This window comes from Canis lupus, chromosome 37 (assembly GCF_048164855.1).
Source record: "Canis lupus baileyi chromosome 37, mCanLup2.hap1, whole genome shotgun sequence".
Lineage (NCBI taxonomy): Eukaryota > Metazoa > Chordata > Mammalia > Carnivora > Canidae > Canis > Canis lupus.
In genome coordinates, this window is record NC_132874.1 from 10,663,240 (window position 1) to 10,684,605 (window position 21,366).

Sequence of the window (21,366 nt, forward strand, 5' to 3'; positions counted from 1 at the left end):
GTAATGCATTTATGGAATAATAGAGCATGGCAAGGTGGATCAGGAAAGTCAGAGGGTATAATTTTAAATGGGGGGTGGGGGTCACATTAGGATTCTTGGAGAGGTTGTGTCTTTTAAAAAAAAAAAAGACTGAAGAAGGCGAAGGCGTGAACTGTGGGTTTTCAAGGAAAAGCATTCCAAGCAGAGGGACCAGCAAGCAGAAAGGCCCTGAGGCAAGAGAGTGCCTGGCTTGTTTGAGGACCAGCAAAGACGACAGTGAGGCAGGAGCCCTGGGAGCAAAGAGAGAGAGTGATAGAATATGGCATCTGAAAGATTGAGGGCGTCCTGATTGCGTGGGGGCTTTGTGGGCCACGAGAGGACTTTGACTCCAAGGGGAGTAGAGCCATTGGATGTTTCTGAGCAGAGTCGTGGCATCACCTGATGCAGACAGTCAGCTGTGGTGCAGGGTGGTAATGGTAGAAGCAGAAGGACAATTTAGGAGACTGGTATAATCATCCTAATGAAGGGTGGTAGTGCTTTAGTTTCAATGATAGCAGTCCAGGTGGTGGAAAGTGGTTAGATTTTGGATATATTTTGAAGGTAGAGCCAGTTGGATTTGGGGGGCAGATTGGATGTGGGCAATATAAGAAAGAGAGGAGTCAAGATACTTTTTGACCCAAACAGTTGACTCAAGATAGTTTTTGACCCGAACAGTTAGAACAATGGAGTTAACCACTTACTGAGGTTTATATGCAAGAACTGTAGTATACAGCCCATGGTGAGTCTGAGAATAGATACCTCGGGATTCTGGGTTGAGTGTAAATCACAAAGACTGAGGTTTGCATAAGCACTTTTATAACACTCAAATGAACAGTTAAAAAAAGAAAAAAAACAACAAGCAGCAGTGCTTTGGTTGTATTTACTTAATGCCAAACAATTAACTTGGCTTTTTAGCCTTTTTCTTCACCCTATTCCACACTGAAATACCACTTCTGAAGAGGGATGCTGCTGGTACATTCTGGAGTCTGGCAGAGGGAGCTGAGGACTTTTGAGCTGAGGCCCAGCAGGGAGTACCTCAGACCTCTGAGGCCTCCCTATGCACCTGGTGCCAAAAGCCAGCCTTCTCTGGGATAATGGGGAGGTGGTTCTGGAACTCTCTTGACAACTTTCCTATTCCATTGGACCTTTCGTGTATTGGTACTGTCATAAATAAAAGACCAACCACACATCCTGAACTGATTACTTCGGTGTATCTATAGAGGAAAGAGATAAGACCATATAGGTAAATAAAGAGCAAAAAAGAATAATGCAACAGACCTGGGATCACGGATCTATAAAGGGGGCATATCAGTTTCTCGGGGCTGTTGTAAAAATGACCACAAACTGGGTGGCTTGAAACAAGAGAAATTTATTCTTTTACGGTTCTAGAAGCTAGATGTCTAAACTCAAGGTGTCAGCAGGGCCGTGTTCCCCCTGGGCTCTCAGGAAGATTCCTTTCTCGCCTCTTCTAGCTTCCTGTGGTCACTGGCAATTCATGCCGTTCCTTGGCTTATGGTAGTATGATATCCAATCTCTGCCTCTGTCTTGGCTTGGCCTTCTTCTCTATCTCTACTCTGGGTCTCTGTGTCCCTCCTCTTCTTCTTAAGAGGACAGCAATCATATTGGATCTAGAGACCACCCTAACCCAGGAAGATCTCATTTTAACTAGTTACATCTGCAATGACCCTATTTGCAAATAAAGTCCCCAACTCGCAGTTATTGGGGTTAGGACTTCAGCACATCTTTTGTGGGGACACCATTCAATCTACGACAGAGGGCAATGGGAACTCACATGAAGAAATGACCCTTGGGGCAGGTCACATAGTAGAATAATGAACAAAAGGGAAGCAGTTGCATGCTGAAATCATCAGCAGAGGTCAGATGGTTCGGGGAGTAACAGGAAGTGTTCCGATAAGAGACGCTCTCACTTAGGATACTCTTTCCATCTGTGCTTATGGCCCTGATTTTTTTTTTTCTGTCAGAGCTTTAAAAAAATATTGTATAAATAAAAAGAATAAGAAAATAGCACTTCTCTGACTCACACATTGGGCAGAGCACAGACTCTTGTGATAATCAGGAAAGACTTCACAGAAGTGTTGATGCTTGAGCAAGATCTCAGAGTATGAAGATGAGGCGCCATGCAAGGAAGGGGTGCCGGGAGGAGCCAGGGCTTCCCATACGGGCAGAGAAGCACATGCAGAAGCGCAATGGTAATTTCAGTCATTAAACTACCTCCCTAAGCAGGGTGAAAAGCCTTTAAAGGCAAGGCTGATATTGTCTGCTCCATCTGCATTACTCAGAAACAGTTTTAAAAAACGAAGGGGGAAGTGTTTCTGGTTTTAATAAATGCACAAATGAACACCCGATAACCTGGAAGAACACTAGAAGCCTATAGAGGGAGGAGTTAATTGCTGGACACACTTGCCAAAGCACAAATATGGAAACCCCACCCTCAGCCAGATCTGGAGAAATCAAAGGGCTGAATGTGGTATAAATTCCTCTGCCCTGATTGCATAAGGAGCTCCGCCAGCATTTTTCCTCTGATATATTCCTTTCTGCATAAAGGACTGAGCTGGGTTCTGAAAAACCTGATGGTGAACTGAGATAGGCAATTCTGAATCACCACCACGATCTAGGAAAATTAACTCCTCACGGATCTCTCCAGATAAGCACCCGAGCTTGTTGCCTCTGACATCTGCATCAGGATCTGGCCAGGATTCGTTCATAGAACGACTCCCCCTTTTTGGCATAAGACCGTACAGGATGCCAGTAAAGTTCACACTGGGTCATCGAAGTCTCTCTAAATGCACGATGATTCACTGCTGGGGGTGGGGGAGAGAGGCCAGTGAGGGGGAAGGAAGTGCTGAGCCGAGAGGCGGAGCGATGTAATTATGAAATTGACTGCAGAGCAAAGCTCGCTCGGGGAGTGACGGGGTCACATGTTCTTACTCTTGGTGTTTAAGCTACAACTTTTAAACCAGGGGGAGGGGATGGGGCTGGGAAACAAGATCACACACAACGTGATTGGCTTTGGGAGGATGCTTCAGAAGCCTGGGCATATTTATGAGAATCACAACGTATTAATTTCTCTTTAGATCTGACAAAGGAAACAAGCTCTCTGGTGACAGTACGGTTAGCGGAATAAAAATCTGGCTGTAGTGCCAGGAGTGAACAATTTGTCTTCTTCTACTTGATTTACTCGCACTCTGGCTGACAGGGTCTTCCATTCTGTGCATTCGTTTTGTACTTAAAAAGGGATTGTTTGTAATTTACAGTTTAAGTCTCAGTGCTATTATTCTGCTCTGTCAGAAAGCATCTGTGGCAGTAGCTTTTGTCCCCGTGTCTGTGCCACAGACACCAAGCAAATCTGCATGTTCAGGCGCCAGTCTTGAGACCTCCCCCAAGTCTGCCAGCAGTGAAACTCGCAAGGGCCCTGGCAGCAATGGATGCTTTCTGCAGATCACAGACAGCCCTCCCTGAAACCCCCACTCCACTCGGCCAGTGTCCTCCGTGAACCCCAGTTATTTAGGTCAAAAAAGCAAAGTTTGCCAATGCATTTTTCTCTAACCCTGACTTTTGGGGGGTAAACTTGGTAAATTCCTCATCAACTAATTTTCTTAACCACCCCCCACCCCTTCTCATTTGGGTCAGCTTCTCCTGGCCGATATTGGCTCAAGAGAAATAAAGTAAGTGAGAGAGCTTATAGCTATGTATCTTAATGTCATGGTGCTGGAATAACAAAGAACTCCCATGATCTGATGTTTATTTTCTTAGCCTGCTGCTGCCTCTGATCTTATTTTGAAGGCACCATAAGCTTAACATGTACAACCCGTTAATTGCCACTACCGTTAAGTTCAAACAGTGGTGGCTCTGGGCTTTGATTTTAATTTGGAAAATGTATTTCTTTTGAGGAAACAAAATGCCAAGTTGCTAATGAAATGCCTTTAATAGATTTCCAAACGCTCCCAGCCAATAGCTAGCAAAGCTCAACTCATTCTGAACCTCAAAATGTTTGTTTTCTTCTCATGTTACAAGAGCTATGTTCTTTAGATGATGAAGACGGTAAATTCTGATACTTCATAGGTCACTGCACTACATTCAGTCTTGGTCACAGTTATACTGATGGAAATTTATCTAGGTTTTGCTTGCAGAATAAATCATAATGGCTGAAAGTCATCTCATTTCCTTTTGACACACCCCATTGTACTGCATATATTAGAAAGTGTTTTGTAAAACATAGATTTCCTTTTGATGGCCTTGATTTGTTTTCTAGTTAAGTGGGATTATATAATTTTCATTATCAATGCTCGTCTGTCACTAGAAGGTATCAACTCCAAACCATTTAGCCGCAAGCAGCAAAACCAGCTGTAACTCTAGAATGCTTGTACTTTCTAAAACAGAGTGTAAGTTTTCTAACAGCTTCCCAGGGTGGCAAAGTACCTGAGAATCTCTCAAAAAAGACCTAGTTACAGATGAGCCTAAGAAATTTTTGCTTTGCAGGCCCATACTAAGTTCCACTGGTGAGATTTCGGCTCACTCTCAGGGGTCGTTTTAACCAGGGATAAGGTCCGGGTTATATTATAGAGTGCAAAGGAGAAACCTCTGGAAGGTAGAAAATAATTAAGTTATCTACTACACTCCTACAGAGAGCCATGCCAGGATCCTCATCTCCAATTGCGGGTTGTTAGAACTGATTTCTGTATCTCTCCAGCCCCGTTATCTCTACCAGTGTTGTCCATTGGAAATACAACCCACAGCCCTTCCGCATGCGTAATTTAAAATTTTATAGTAACCACATTAAGAAGTGAAAAGAAGCACGTTAAATTAATGTGAGCAATAATACATTTTACGTAATCTGTGGGGAATATTTTCATTTCAACATTTAATCAATATGAAAGTATTGAGAGATAAGTATGTGTAGTTATGTATGTACATGGACGTACTAAGTTTTTAAAACCCAAGGTATATTTTAGATTCACAACATATCTCAGCTTGAACTAACCACAGTTCAAGTGCTGAATAGCCTCATTGGACAGTGCCGATCTCTCCTAGAGCACTCGTTTTGATTCCTAATTGTAGACAGAATCTTATTTAAAATTGCCCAACATGTGTACTGTTAAATCCTAAACTGTTGGTAGACTACAGTGACTTTAATTTCACTCCTGACTATTGGTGATGTCATTTGCATTGCCCCAAAAGCCAGTCTTGTTACAGTTTGGTGGAGGGTCAAAAAAGATGATTCAGGATTTTTAAGAGTCTCTGCTATGCATAGAGCCCAGTGACTTTAGTTTGGGTGTGGTGAGCTGACCTCAGAGTGTATTATGTGAGCAATCTGCCCTTTTGTTTTGTATTTTATTTTACTTTTCTGGCCTCCCCAGCTTTCTTTGGGAGTGCAAGCTAAGGAAGGTCTCTGTTTTGCCACTACGCTCTGATTTGCTCAGATTTTAAAATGACACATTTAGGATAACACCCTTCCTATAATAGCATGGTTAAAGGTCTGTCAGTGTTTCCATTAAAAATTCGAGCTTTCCAGGATTTATTACATAGCCATAACAAATGACTCCAGGCAGAAACTTGGCAAGTCTTTCTATAACGTAGGAGGAAATCTTTTTTTAACAATTTTTAAAAAGGAAAAAAATAAATAAGTGTTTACCACTTAAACTTACTCGTGATTCTTTTGATAGGAAAGGCATTCAGATAAAATGCACTTCTTTACATTTTGTTTGTTTTGCAAATGTGAAATATCAGTATTGGCTTGTAAGTCAAATTTTGCCAGCGATTTCTACAATTGCCCTCCTACCTGCCAAATTTTCTTTTCTTTTTTTTTTTTTTTTTCAATGATTCTAGTACTGGATTCTCATGGTCCTGTGTCTGATGAGTATAATGATTTGGAGAGGTGCTGGATCACTCGACTGTGAGTCTTTATGTTCCATCATGGTAAACGTGGACGGTTTAAAAAGATAAGATTTGTTCTGGCGGGAATTCCCTGCAGATAGAGATTTCTTACTCACCTATATTCTCAGGGCCTAGTTATTGTAGATGTACAATACTCAACTCCTGGCAAATGAATGATAAACACATAAAAAAGCAGCTTGAGAATTAAGACATAGTCTCTATTCATAAGTCTCTTATTTAAGTATTCACTTAGTAAATAATCACTATCTAGTACCTTGGGAAAATCTTTGAAACTGTAAGCAACACGCAACTGTATCTTTAATGTCTATGCCATCCCTTATTTTTGAGTATCTCAGTGGATTATTATAGCAATTAAATGACCCAATGCTATGAAAGCACAGCCGGTTGCAAAACTTTTTTGAGGCTTGGCTCTCCATTGCCTTCCCCATCTCTTGGGAGTGTTTGAAGATGCTATACAGAAGGCTCTGAAAAGTGTGAAATGCTATGTAGATATAATTGAAATGTAAATGCTCACCACTGCAAATGTTAAGGTTAAGCCATCCCCCCCCCCCCATTACTGTGAAAGTAAAACGTGGTAAAAAGTGTACATTCTTTCTCCAACATATTTGACTCCAAATCAACCTGATTTATCTGATGCAGTGTAGGGTTGACTGACCCCAATGTTTTAAAGATAAACAGGAGATACTCTTAGAATGACCTTATTCCATCTTGAGTTCTTTTTTTTCCCCCAGTTTTACTGAAAAGTAATTGGCATACATCACTGTGTAAGTTTAAGGCATACAGCACGATGGTTTGATTTGCATCTATTGTGAAATGTTGTTTTCTTTATTTTCGACTGGAGAAAATATCGTTTCCAAGTATGACTTTTGAAGTCCACTTTAAAAATAAATGAAGTCTAAAACTCTGAATAAGTATATCTGTATTTTACTTAACTTCCAATCTGTTCAATTATTTAGTTCTTATAACCTGGTAAGCTGTTTGTGTCTGCTTGTTTTTGCTTTGTTTTGTCTTGAACTATGTAAGAGGCTACTTCCAGTGAAAACACAGACTACAATTTAAAATCCCTTACCATTTGGAGGGCTTGTACGCTTGTTTTATTAAGCACTCTTGTGCTCCCTCTGCTGCCGTGAAGAAAACCTTCACGTTCAAGACCCCAGGACATTCCTCTGAGTGTCCACTTGGCAAAGAAGATGCAGATTTGTACATGAAATCAGGGCTCTTCTGAAAGACCGTACTATTTGACCAAAGCATAAAATGTAATCATGTTTCATTAAAAAGTACAAATTAATTAAAGGGAGAGGGCATAAAAAGGGAATACATAGAAAAATTAAGCTCTGCATCTGTGGGCGAATTCACCTAGGCAGAGCGCTGTAGTATGGACTGCATTCTTCATACTACAGCGTGCTCAGGAATCACCAGGGGTGCTGGTTAAAAGGCAGATTGTGATTCACTAGGTGTGGAGTGGAACTCTCATTCTGAATTTCTAAAAAGCTCCCAGCTGCTGCTGCTGCTGCTGCTGCTCTGGAGATAAGGCTTTTTGAAGCAAGATGTAATACATAATGATATGATATCATATATACTTGATAGCCAACTTTAAGCCCTCAAAACTAGATACTATCAAAACAATGAGGTAGATATAAAGGATAAAAATGATTTTCCGTGGCGTTTGAGCAACGCAGAACACAGACTAGGAGTAAGGCTAGGCAGGCCTTATTTCTCAATTTCCTTTCATTTTAAAGTTTGCCTTATGCTCATATGAATACAATATCAGATTTATGAATAGGACTGGTAGTACTACATATTTACCTACTGGCTTCTTCGAAAGCCCTGCCCTTTCACTGAGTTTTGATCTGCATGAGAAAGCCCTGTTTTTAAAGGATCGGTGTCAGTTATTTGTACATTTAATATTTGCCATCTGAAAATAAAACATCTCAGTACTAAAGGCAATGAAACTGTATCACGAGAATACTGTTTACGTGAGACCTTGCAGGAAGGAATAGTTACAGACTTTAATGGCGCTTTATGGCTTTAATCCTAATGGCTAAGAAAGTAAATGACACATTTCTTATTAATTGTTTTTTACTGTTTGGGTAATATACATATTTAGCTTCCTTAAGGGAACATTTAAATTAATCGACTCACTCTAATCTGAATTATGTGTTTTAATTTGGTTAAGGTGTTGTTAAAATAACTGCCTGTGTCATTGTAATAATTAAAATATTAGCTGTTTTTGGCTGGAAATTCTCTCAATGTAAAATCTCTAAAAATAGAGTGGAGGTGGATTGGGCAGTCTGCAGAGTAAAAACATTGCAGTTAAGCCAAAACCATGGCCACCAATATTCTCCCTTGCAAAAATATTTTAGATGAAGTTAGTTTTTGTGAAGGCTGTCTGAAACTGAAATGAATAGCAGAGGCTCTCTGTTTAACATTCGCAGGCCAGTGATGATAATAATAATGCCTGTAGCGCAAAGCGTAGGCCTTCTGGGTGCCCAAAGGCCTGCCTCTGATCCTTCCTGGGGAGAGGACCCTGGCGAGCAGGGGGAGGAGCCAGTACCGGGTTCTGCTCTGAGACATCAGCCTTCACCTTGATAATGCCTGTCAACAACAAAACACCAGGAAGAGCCTTTTCAGGAAACTGATTCTAACTGTCCACTAGAGGCTGTAATGAGACCACCAATGTCACTTTGGAGCAACCTGGGATTTAAACCGTAACAATCATTGCGTTTTAAATGAAAAAAAAAAAAGACAGAAAAGAAAGAAAGAAAGAAAGAAAGAAAGAAAGAAAGAAAGAAAGAAAGAAAGAAAGAAAGAAAGAAAGAGAAAGAAAGAAAGAAAAAAAGTTGTAGGAACGAGTAAGAGTGAACAGTAGTAGTTTGATTTAAATAGCCATGTATGCATGTGCATGGCATTTCAAAACGTGAGGAAAAAAATTATTTCCGGGGCTCTACACCTTCCTAGCTGTGAGCACGCTTATTTTAATTTCTGTAGCACGTCGGCTCTACAATCCAGTTGTTTAGAAGCTGACACATTTCTCTTGGTGATTCTGTATCCTGCTTCGGTTGGTGACTAACCGTTAGGTCATAAGTAAACTCAGCCAAAGGTTTCTCCCCATACAGCTTACAGTCAGGAGTGGTGGCTTCCAGAGAGAAACTTATGGGCAGAGATCATGTTTCCAGACACTCGGGCTCGAAGCACCTGAAACAGGTCAAACGCTGCCCCGACACCTACTGGTCTTCCAGAATCATCTGCAGCAAGCACGCCCGCCCGCCGCGCTGAGCTCCCTCCAGCACGGATGTCACTGCGCTTCCTCCAGGTGCCACACCTGTTGGCAAGGTGCACCCCTCGACAGCAGGCTCCTCGCCACCCAGCTAACACCTGGCGGCGGCACGCGCGGAGGGGGCGGGGCGGTGGGCCGCGGGGACCCGCGCCGGGGGGCCGAGCGCGGAGGAAGTTCCCCAGCGTGGATCCCCGAGAACTGCCATTTGACGTTCGGTTTGCTTTCTGTGTCTCCTGCACCGGTTACCTCATTTCCGATTAAATTAATGATCCGAATGAGCCGCGAGAGCAGCGCGCGGGTCGTCTTCCGAGGCTGGGGCTGGGCGCTACCGAGCGGATTTCCAGACCTGCAGAAAGCGAAACGGGGTGGGGGGTGGGGGGTGGGGGTGGGAGGAGGGGGCACCCGCTCCGGCAGGCTGGAAAGGTGACGGTGCCCATGCGGGCGCGGGGACCCTGCAAACTTTCCCGAGTCGCACGCAGAGGCAATCCCCGCAGCCCCGCGGGCCCGGTTCAGGGGCTGAAGCCGCCGCGCGGCGATCCGAGTCTGCCCCCTTAGACGATTCTCGGCGCGCCCCGGACCCAGGGCACGTCGGGATCACCCTCGCGCCCCCTCCCCTCCGCCTGCGGGCCGGAGCCCGACACCCCCCGGAGCGCCCTGCAGGCCGCCGCGAGCTGCACCCCGCCGTCCTCGCCCCGTCCCCCTCCAACTAGGTGCAGGGACCCGGGGAGGCGCGCGAGGACCGACCGGTCACCGCTGAAATTACCTCATCGCTTCAGCTCCCCGCCCCTTTCCCAAACCTGGAAGAAGCGTCCCTCCGGCCGGAGGCGCCCCCCCCCGCCCCCCGCTCGCCAGCCGGTCGCGGGCCGCGCGCCGCCTCCCGGGGCCGCCTCCCCGGGCCGCGCGCAGCCAAGGGTTAAGGGCGCCGGCCGGGCCGTCCGCCGCGCCGTGCGCTCGCGCTGCTCCGAGCCGCCCGCCGCCCGCCGCCCGCCGCCCGCCGCGGGCCCCCCCCCGCCACCCCCCACCCCCCACCCCCAAGTCGGATCCTTGAGCTGCGGCGGCGGCAGCCAACTGCTCCATATTTGGCTTCTATTACACATTTACATACTGGAGCGAGCGAGCGAGCGAGCGAGCGCGAGAGAGCGCGAGGGAGGGAGGGCGGGCGGGCGGAGGGAGGAGGGAGGGGAGGGGAGCGGGGGGGTCGGAGGAGGAGGAGGGCGAGGAGGAGGAGGAGGAGGAGGACGAGGAGGAGGAGGAGGAGGACGGGGAGGAGGAGGAGGAGGAGAGAGCAGAGTGTACCGCAGACATCATTTCTACTACAGTGGCGGAGCCGTACAGGACCTGTTTCACTGCAGGGGGATCACAAAACAAGCCCCGCGGAGCAGCCGCCAGAGCTACAGCAGCCGCAAGACACTGTTTCTCTCCCTCTGCCCCCCCTTCCCCACGCAACCCCAGATCCATTTACACTTTACAGTAAGTGGCTATTTTTTTCTCCTCTGATTCTCTCCTCCCCCTCCCCCATCCCCTTCGCCCCTTATCTAGATTAAAATTGGCCCCTACCCCCGCTCTCCAGAGAGGGGCAAAAGCAACAACCAGCAAACAAACCCCAAACCCCAGTCGCCGGCACAGAAAACAGCTGGAAGAGGAGCGAAGGAAATCGACGCGTCGTGCTGTGTCGTGTGTGTGTGTGTGTGTGTGTGTGTGTGTGTACATACCGCCTTCTCCCGCTCCAGCCTCCCGGGCCGACACCCCCGCTCGGGGCGCAGGGACTGACGGCAGGGGGGCTGCCGGGCCGGTGGGCGCCCGCCCGGCGAGGGGGCGCGCCCGGGCTGGGGGTGCGGGAGCGGGAGCGGGAGCGGGCGGGGGAGCGGCGGGGCTGCCGGGCCGGCCGCGAGTGCGGAGACCCGCGTCCCCCTCCCTGGAGGCGGCGGCGGCGGCCGGGGGTCGCGCTGCCCTCTCGCCCGCCGCCCCCTGCGCAGCCCGGGCCCCCGGGAGGGCGGCGGAGCCAGTGGGTCCGGAGGGGGGCCGGGCCTCCCCCCCGCCCCCCGCGAGGGCCGCCCGGCCCCTGAGCCCGGGGCGGGGGTCCCCCGCGGAGGCCGGCCTCGCCCGGCGTGTGGCTGCGGCCCGGGACTCTGCGCGCGGCCGGGCGCCGGGCGGTGGGAGCGCGGGGGGCGCGGAGGGGTGGGCGCGGGGGGAGCCGACGTGCGGGTGCCGGGAGCGCGGCTGGAGCGGCGGCGGCGGCGGCCCTGCCGCCTCCTCCTCCTCCTCCTCCTCCGCCGCCGCCGCCGCCGCCGCCGCCACCGCCGCCCTGTTGGTGCGGCCGCTTCCTGATCATGTGCAGCCGCCGCCGCCCGGAGCCCGGAGCCCGCGAGCGCCCCAGCCCGGGCCGGCGCCCCCGCCAGCGCCCGCGGCGGCAGCGGAGGAGCGGCGCCGGGAGTGAGCGGCTGCGCGGCGGCTGGGAGGGTGAATGAAGCCAGGAGGAGGGGAAGGAGGAGGCGGCGGCGGCGGAGGAGGCGCTGCGGGGATTGGGATGCGCCCTGGAGCCCCGCTGCTCGCTCACTCTGGGCCGGGCCGGAGACTCCGCCACTCCCGCGGCCGCCGCCTCCTACGTGGTTCCAGCGCCGCGAGCAGGCCGGTCCCGCCGGGGGCAGGGAAGGGGCCGGCCGGGCGGAGCGAGAGGTGAGGCGGCGGCGTGAGTGTGAGTGAGTGAGTGCGTGCGTGTGTGAGTGCGTGTGAGTGCGTGTGCGCGCGCGCGTGTGTGTGTGTGTGTGTGTGTGCGCGCGCGGGTGGGGGCGCCGGGGCGGGCGCGGGGGGCAGCGGCCCCTCGCCGGCCACTTGGCTGACTCCGCGGCGCCCCGACCCCTCCCCGGCCCCCCGCCCTCCCGCCGCCTTCCGAAACTCCGGGGCTTGTGCTTTCATTTTATTTCAGACCACGTAGGGGGCTGCCTGGAAGCGGTGCAACAATTCAGGTTTTCTAGGGAGACCGAGCAAAAGGACCTTCGTGGGGGGTGGAAGTAGGGTGGTGGTGGAGATCTTGCCAGAACACAGCAGCAGCAGCAGCAACAACAACAAAAAAAATCAGTTTCCAGGGACCGTGGGGTTCGGTTCAACCCTGTGGCTGCTCTGTGTTGTTGTGCTTTCTTAGTATATAATCCTGCAGATAAGAGGGTAATATAAATACTTCGGGAGATTGGGAAATTGCTGAAGAGTAGTAAGGGGGAAAAAAAAAAAAAGCCAGTCGGAAGCTGGTTATATAATGCGCGATGTGGCTAACGAGAACGGCAAGCTATTTTTATTTTGTTTACCGTATGCTGTGCAGTAAGGGACTCCTCCAAACTGGTTCTGTCCCCGAAGAGATTCGTAGCTTCCCTGCGAGATCCGCAGGATACGATCAGTAGAATTAGACGACCCCCTTGCACCCGCAGAATAAAAACTACCGCCTTAGAGTGGCAGGCTCCCTGCGTGTCCCTTGGTGCAGGCACGGGAATGTGTATATGCAAATAAGCTCTCCTTTGGCAATCGAGTAGTCACATCTCAATGACATTTGTGTTTTGTAATGCAGGCTGCTCTTAATATTTAAACATCGTCGGTACATATCGCACAGAGCAGTGGGTAGTTACTTGATGGTTATTTTTAGGCAGAGCCAGTTACTTTTTCAATAGTGTTAGTTAGCTAAGCCATTTCTGTTTGGGTTTCTGAGGAGCCCTGCTGTTCGTTCCTAGAAGCCCCTGTGAGCCCACCCTGTGGTTTATTTGTAGTTTGATACTTGGACTTTTTTTTTTTTTTTTTTGGTGGAGTGAAGCCTGTGCCTGAGGAAACCAGCACCAAAGAGAAGGTTGAGAAAATCCTGCACATGAACTCTTAGAAAGGGATTGCACCATAACAGCTAATGCTGTGGCATTTAATCTCCTCTGATTGTCCTCCAAGTGTGCGTGCCTCAGTCAATATTTTAGCAGCTCCACAGACGAACAGGCTTGGAAGCCACCTTCCATGGACAGCAGAGGGTGGAGGGCTCCCCCGGACCTCCCGGCTGCCTGTCCTTCTCATCCTGTAGATAGTGTCAGTGGTGTAGGCTTTCCCTGCACTTACTCTGGCCCTGATCACTCCTGTAATTAGATCAGGCTGCCATGGCAACAGACAGTGTTCCTCCATCCATTCAGGTGGGTTTGTCTTGTGCCTGGACTACTCCAAGTGTTTTATGCACAGTATTTGTGCTGCTCAAGCCAGAGGAGAGAGTTCACTCCTTCCAGTGTGTCTCCTTTCAATCATGCAGGTGGTGGTGGATTGAGGGGAAAGGGGGAGGGTGTATAGGGGAGGGTGGAGAGGATGCCCAATGACACTTCCAAGCTACTAAACTTTTCTGAAGGAGACCAGCCAGCGGTTCTTGCTGGATGCAGTGGGTAAATGCCTCTCTCCCCACACAGTGAGAGGAGCCTGGCAATCCTGCTGATGTTGGTGGTGAACAGATCAACAAGTATTTGGTACTTGTTAGAAACCTTTGAGCTTAGGAAAGCAACATTTCTTTTGCAGTCTGGGGCCTTTGGCCTGGCGGACGCTTAACCCCTTCAAGGGCGAAAGCACCCATCCCTGAGAACCTGTATTGCCAGTAGTCAAGGGCTGGTTTTCTAGAGCGTTTACTGGGTGGTGGAAGTGATTTATTTAGGAAGCCTGTCCCCATTGCCACATTTCAAAACTGTGCCGTTACAATAGGCATTCTTATAACGAAAAATAGGACGGGCTGGAGGAGCCACTCTGCATGTGTACATTTTTAATTTGGACCTCTTGGCCATTCCTGATCCTCACCCTGTTAGTAGTAAGTTCAAAGATTTTTCTCTCGGGTGAGAGGTGGTAGAGGCCTATAGCTAGTAGACTGACAGTGAGTGGTGCTTTTACACAATAAACAACTTGTACTGTATTTTGAGATGTAATTTAATGAGCACTTAATCATTTGTAGAGCCGTGAGCAGTCTACTCTTTGCGTTAGGACACCACCTCCTTAAAGCCACCAGGCGAAGAAAAATAATATTGTTGCCAAAAAAATAGCAAGGAAAGAAAAGTGAGTAGCTTCGTTTGCTGAAGCTTTGTGTTGCACAGGGATCCACCTGAGGGGGAGTATTTTAATAACCCTGATATTTGCAAGAGAAAGTAATTGAGAATAATAATGTCTTGATTTGGTTGTGATCCTGCCTGTCAGTTTTCAGTTTTTACAGCCCCAGAGCTAAATTGGTAAATCCTTTCTTGCCCTGGGACTAGGATTCCTTCCCTACAGGGGGTTTATGACTTTCTACCATTTAGTTTATGTGGTTGGTAACTTGATTGTGGCCTGTTCAGATCTAGTGCTGCTGTGGTTAAGAGAAGCTTTTTTTTTTTTTTCCCTAGGAGGTAAATAGATGGGAAGCAAGGGTATGAAATAAGGCAGAGAAGTTTAAGTTTTACACATTTTGGAGGTCCCGGATTATATTGTGCAACATACAGAAAATTTCTTGCAGTAAGACATGAATATGTATTTTTGAACACTAAAATAAGTATGAAAAATGTACTTGATTGGAAACTGTGAAAGTCAGTATTTTCCCCTCCGAATTTCGTTTTACGAGGGTTTGGGTTTCGGAAGTGATGCCTTGTCAGGAATATTATAACTAGGCTCCAGAGCTTCTAAATTGTCTTTTAGGGAGAAATTCAAGAAAAACTCTTTAGCCATCAGATTATGTCAAGTGCCTGTAGATGGCCTTACATTTCATTGTCTGTGAGTCCTGGGAAAGGCCAGCCTTAAGAGATTATTAACATTAGTAAACACATTTCTGTGACTTCTGTATTTGTTGTCATTACAGACTCACATTCCTTTTATGTAGCATGCCTTTATTTTTTTTTCCATTGTGAAATGTCAAGTGGATTTTACTTTTGCCACTTACCTTGAGTGACAGTTTCTGATGACTAACACATGATGACAGCGGCTCATTTTGTTTCCTATTAGAAGTTAGTCAATAAACATATTTTATCAAAACCCTGGAAATTAGTGTAGGAGTGAATGTTAATTCTTTCAACTCTAGTTGTGGGCAGTAACACACAGCTTAGACTCTGAAACAAATGCTTGCTTACTAATGTGACACGGTGCAAGAGACGTCATTGCAGGGTGGACATCATTTTCAGGGTGGACATAAATAATGTGATTTCCATGACTTTTTATTTTTGGAATTATTCAGTAATTTGAATGATTGACTTGCGTGAGAGATTTAGATAGGTACAAGCTTAACTACTTCAAAGAACAGATTTAGTTCTGGTTACACTTCCAAAGTTACCAGAAGCAGGCCCTCCTTACTTTGTAAAAGCATTGAGAATAATACATTGTAGAAATCTCGGTAGAGATAATAATTTCTGGCCTAGGGCATTCCTTACAGGACTGCCCCTGTTTAAGAATGAATCTTGTAGTTCTCAATTATGCCGTTCAAATTTTAGTTTCATTTAATTCAGTTTAATAAAATACTCATTCAACATGTCTTTAAGAGATGATATAATAATGAGCATAACTGAATGCTGTTTTAGAGAATATTTTTAAATGTTGGCTGAGAGAGTTGTAAGTGGATCAAGGTTCTGAAAAATATATATATAAATGCTTAAAATTATAGGCGTAATAAGATTTAGGTGAATCATCTTTATTTGCGGAGACGGTTTTAAGCATCTTTTTTTTTTTCCTATTTCATAATTTATGTATTCTGTCTTTATCAGTGTAGTGATATATTTTGTAATCCTTATGCATACGAACTTTCCACGCTAGTGTGCTATAAATGTTTGTAGTACATGTTACCATCCCGAATGTACTGAAACACGTTTAGAACTATTACAGACAAAAAAGCAACACGCATTATATTTTCTTTGATATGTTTGATGTTAGCAGAAATGTCTCACTGATTTTTCTATGACTTTTAATGCATACCATTTGTGGAGTAATGAAAATGCAATGGTAATTGCCATAATGTAAGCAAAAATGGTATCCTACCTGAAAATGAACTTTTCAGAAAATTCATTGTAGTGTAATCAGAATTTGAGACTTAAGGGGGCAGAGGTTCCCCTGATTATGCTGTTTTGATTCAGGCTAAGAGGAACTCTTTTTTTTTTTTTTTTTTCCACTTAGACGCTCTTTAGCATGACACACTTTGAGGGAGTTATTTAGCAGAAGTTTTTAGTGATAATCGTCTTAGCTGCTAACCTATCAGCAATTTATCTTCTAACATGCGAAGAAAATGTATTCTTCTGTCACTATGTTTGGCACAGTGGCTTTTACTGCACCCTGAGCTTTGGCCTACTCTCCTCGAGTTATTTATATTATCTACTGTATTTATTTATATATTATTTCCTCTTTACTACCACATCGGTGTTACTTAGACCATCTATGTTAGTAATCTTCCGCTATAAGTGGAATTGTGTTATGTAGTTCACTGTGCTTTTAAAATATTAAGTATTCTATTTTTAGTGTATATGTTGTAGACAACATTCTATAGGCTACAATGGGGTTTTTTTGTGGGTTTTTTTTCTTTTTTGTATTTTGTTTGTATGTTTTTGCAATGCTTCCACTCTGCCTTCCTTTTACTCTTGTGTTTCTTCCCTCTGATGGAACAGTAAGTTATGTTAACTCTCTTAATTACTGTAATTGGTGTAGCAACACAAATACTTTTGAAATAAGTAGGCATACCAGTGTGAAAGTAAATTAATATTTTACAGCATTTGCATCATGTTTGACTGTTCTGTACACTTCAGCAGAATAGGAGGAGACTGTAATTTGGACTCTGTAAAACCTTATCTGCCAGGTGATATGTAAATAGCACTGTGTGCACACATAGATATACAAGCAAACACTCAACTGTTAGCTCATAAAGCAAGTGCTGTCTGCAAATCCACGGTACCTGCACCTTGTTCAGAAATGATTATCCTGTATTTGGATGCTTCCTCTGAGAAATTACTAGATCAAAATAGGAAAACAGCCACCGTGTAAGGGCAAATAGAATTTTGTGAGCTTCTCTAACTTGGCCACCATTTACATTTGTAACTCAACGAGCTTCCTCGTGGAAGGATAGACTTAGTGGAGTCTTCCAAGGACTTCAAAGACGTTACGGTCTGGAACAGCTTCCCTACTTTCTCTGTACTCACAGATTACATGCGGAGAAACCAAGGATTACAAAACACACTCCTTTTGCATATCAGTCCCAGGCATGCAGTAGATGCTTCTGTATATACTTGGTGAATGGATTCGTTAGAAGTAAGAATGCTTTGGCTACTATTCATGACTTTGAAAAGTGTTGGAAAGCAATCGAAATTATTTTCCTTTCCAGCTGGGCTGTGCTCTTAAAAATAGTGAGTGTGTATGGATGAAAATAATCATGACTACCGAGATGTGTTGCCATGTACCCAAGGATAATTGGCTCACTTACCTGTTTACGGATTATTCACATTGGAGATCGTATTCATAACTCCAGAATAGTTTCTTTCTGACATCCAGTGTGATCCTGGGCCTCCTCCTTCCTACTGTTACCTGGCGTGGGCTTAGGAAACCCAAACTAAATTTAAAATCAGCCCAAACAAATATACAGATCGGCGCCAGTAATCAAAGACGGAAAATCCGCCCAGCAATGGACAAGTTTGGGGGTTAGCTTATAACTGTGCTACTGATTCTTTATTTAACATGGACAGTTGGGAATGACCAGTATTTAAAAATATTATTTTAATAGGGCTGAAAACTCTTGTTAGCAGGTCAAGTCTTCAACTTTTTCCATTTCTGTGCATAGGTCTTTACCTCACAAAAACTACTACAAGCACCAAGCTCCCTGATGGAAAGGTATATGGAAGATTCATTCGTTCTCTTGTCCATCCATTCACACATTCACTCATTCATTATACGGTGGATAATTTTTACTTTACCATTTGCAAGGCATTGCGGCAAAATGAAAAAGAAGTGGACATACATTCGATACCGACATAATTTAAAATCTAGTGGGAAGTCTAGTGGACTTGTGCACACTTCTACAGTTTTTTCTGCATTTGATACATTTTTCTATCCCATTAGACTGGTATGCTAATCACCAAGTTGCATGTTGATAGTAATATATGCCATATGAAAATTAGACTTTGGCTCAATTCCTATTCAATCCATGCCCATTTCACCTGATATCCCTGTGATTACCGGCATGTGTTTATCAGATGATGGGTTAGAATCATTAGAGAAGAGAATGACGGTCCCTGGCTCAAAATGGGGAGACTGAGCTCTTAATTTGATCGAAGGGATGACCTTTTTCTGTGTTGGCTTTCCTCTGAGCCCTGTTGCCCCAAACCAGAGCTGCCTTCTGAGCTGGCTGGTATCTGTAATTCTCATAAAGCAAAACGCAAAATCGGTTGTCCTTAAAGTTTAGATTTCAGTGTACAGATGCGCTAAGGTGGAATTATTTTTTGAAGTTATTTGTTCTGGTTTTCACTTTGGGTTTCTTTTCCTACATCCCCCGCCCCCCCCTCCCCACCACCACCACTGCAGGAGCATCGTGCAGCAGCCAGTCCCCAGGGTGGTCCGTTCAAGCTGCGGATTTGTTTGCCATCACTCTAAGACAATCTCCTCCTCCACGGCCACTCCAGGGAAGTGCATCACAAATCAGGTGAGAGTTCTGCTATGCGTGTCTAGTCTCCATCAGAGGATAAAGTCCTACCTGTTCGGAACGTCACCTAGTTATACCCATGCTCTCGCACGTTGTGCACTGGTGGCTGTGACTGCCTTTGCAAACTACATTCCGAGGGAAATTGAGAAAGGGCCAAGAGAGTTGTTTTTTTTTTTTTAAACTTGGCTTAAATTGTCTCTCTTTGTGGTTTAATTTAGAAGAAAGTGGTTAATCAAGAAGTCTGTGTTGGACTTGGTGGCGATGGGCTATTGTGTGTTAGGCTTGGGCCTGGTCGTCTTCATTGCCATCTTTACTTAACTCCATGAGACCGTTGTGCTGCCAAACTCTTCCCATAAGTCACAGTTTTCATGTTTTAAGTTTTTGTTGTAGAATGAATCAAGCGTAGGGAGACAGAGGCCTGTTTGTTCAGTGGCAACCAGTATTTGTCGAATCTTGAATTTCTTTGTGTCTGTTTGGATTTTACAACTTCCTGATTGCCTCACGTACAGTAAATTTTTCTGGCCTGGAGAGTCATGCAGACACAGGGTGTATGCAGTGTTGATGACTCATGGTTCTGTATTGAAGAGAGGATAACAGGATCCTGCCTAAATGAAATCGGGAGACATGGAAGTTCGAAGTTGAGGCAAGAGGGCTTGGGAGCCCTGGTGTATGCAACCAAAGGGGATTGTGAAATAGATCCCCTCTTTCTATTTACCTTGGGAGTGATCCTACTGGAAGTTGTGGAAATGGACTCCTTCAGAGGTTCCCAAGCCTGGCTGGGCAACAGAATCACCTGAAGAGCTTAAAGAGAAAGAGAGAGAAAGAGAGAGAGAAAGGATTTGTGGCTCCACCTCCTGAATCAAAACGAACCTTTAATGGTCTCTTGGAATCATACTGATGCTCTATAGGTTTGGGAACTGCTAGATTGGGTGGTCTCTGGGCAGCCCTTTTCAAGTCATGTTCTATTTCCTTACTTGGCGAGACACACAGTCTACTGTTTCCGCACCTCCTGTATAAAAATCTGGATTTGCAACTAATTCGTTACGAGGTGGATATTTGCTTTACCGAAATGTTCAATTTAAAAATGATTCACCAGCATTCCTTAAATAAAGGGCTCCCCCTCTATACCTAAGATCTGGTTTTTAAGTTACACATGAATTCCATGGCATCTGAGCTAAGAGCATGGGGGTCTGGAACCAGCCTGTCTGCAATTCATATCTGGAGCTGCCCCTGTGTCCTGGGGAGTCCTGTTGGCTTTCTGCGCCTCAGTTTCTTGCTGAGCAAGGTGGAGATAAGATTAGAACTTTCCTCTAGGGCTGCTGTGAGAATGGAATGAAATGATACGTGTGTACGGAGTAGCATGGTACCTAGCATATATGGTTTGTGATCTGTGAACATAAGTTATCTTTGTGATCACGTAACTTATCTCTTGACAGGATGATTATAATGTTCTTGTTTTGTGATGGTTGCTCCTGGACCATACATGACTAGGAGCCAGTAAATAGCACTTGTACCTTGGTCTTTGGACTGACACTGTAGACATTTGCAGCTCTGCAAAGCAAATGAGCCTTCTATTTATTTTTCTGAATTCTGTGTTAGTTCATTTCTCTTACTGCGCCAGGATGCATACGTCGTGTTTTTCTATTGTTGTAAGGCAAACTGGTAAGTTGGGTGCACAAATGAAGTTATTTGTCGTCTGAGTGAAAAGAAACAAAAACTGGAGTAACTGAGGTGCAATGTTTCAGGAAAGTCCTGTTGGAGAATGGGGCAGGAAGTTATCCCAGACATTTTATCCTTGCGAAGTATGAACCTGGGTCCTTTACATTTTATTGGCAGTCGGTCAGGGAGGTGTTGTTTAAAAGGAAATAGAACAACCCCAGAGTTACATGCACAGGTAAGCTTCTTAGGGTCTGCAAGTGTCAGCTGACTGGGAAGGGGTGAGATGCCTTACTGCTGCTTTATCTCTTAGGGGTGTTATCATTTCATATGTTAAGCAGAGAATCCTCACATTGAAGTTTCTGGGGACGTGGTTTCATTGCATATGTGGTTTGCACATTTTTTCACCTGGCTTGTTTGAAAGAGAATTTTATTGTGAAAACACAAGCATCAAAAAGTCCTGTCTCTTGGCCAATATGTGCAGCTTACTGAGAAGACACTGAGATTTTTATAGTATATTAAGCAAGTCTGAGTGTCTTATGAATACGTATTGTATTACCGACAAAGTAGTGCAGAGTCACCTTGAATTCTAAGCAGCTGACATTTTCTGTGATTGCATTGAAAGGAAGCTTATAAGCATTATCTAAACATTTTGCATAAATAATAGCCTCCTTACAGTGCTCACAATCGATGGTTAAATGTGAGCAAGGAAATAGCATCATTCATGCTGTACTCTTTTATATGTTCATTAAGGTTTTTGGTTGTTTTTTTTTAATTAAAACCTAGGTTACAAGTCTTTCTGCTTCTACTTATTTCGTAAATAGGAAATGGCTGTAGCAAAGTTATGACCTAGCTTGTTCAAAGGCAC

General features: G+C 45.5%; 1 protein-coding gene and 1 long non-coding RNA gene across 12 annotated transcripts in view; one reads left to right on the forward strand and one right to left on the reverse strand.

The window, feature by feature from the left end:
* Positions 1–8,885: 8,885 nt before the first annotated feature.
* On the reverse strand, positions 8,886–10,024 carry LOC140626018 (uncharacterized). Its single transcript, XR_012025255.1, has 2 exons — positions 9,458–10,024; positions 8,886–9,256 (listed from the first exon to the last, which is right to left on the reverse strand). It is a non-coding gene; the product is annotated as an uncharacterized lncRNA (long non-coding RNA).
* A 418-nt stretch (positions 10,025–10,442) lies between these two features.
* ATXN1 (ataxin 1) overlaps positions 10,443–21,366 on the forward strand; it is a 413,109-nt gene continuing 402,185 nt past the window's right edge. For 4 of the 11 annotated variants that reach the window (XM_072814236.1, XM_072814243.1, XM_072814247.1 and 1 more), the window contains exons 1-2: positions 10,444–10,681; positions 18,725–18,842. The gene's annotated coding sequence lies outside the window, so the exon portion shown is untranslated. Of the gene's footprint in view, positions 10,682–11,602; positions 11,888–12,135; positions 17,459–17,984; positions 18,035–18,724; positions 18,843–21,366 lie in introns of those variants that run through there. The other 7 variants (XM_072814235.1, XM_072814238.1, XM_072814239.1 and 4 more) reach the window with 7 other exon arrangements.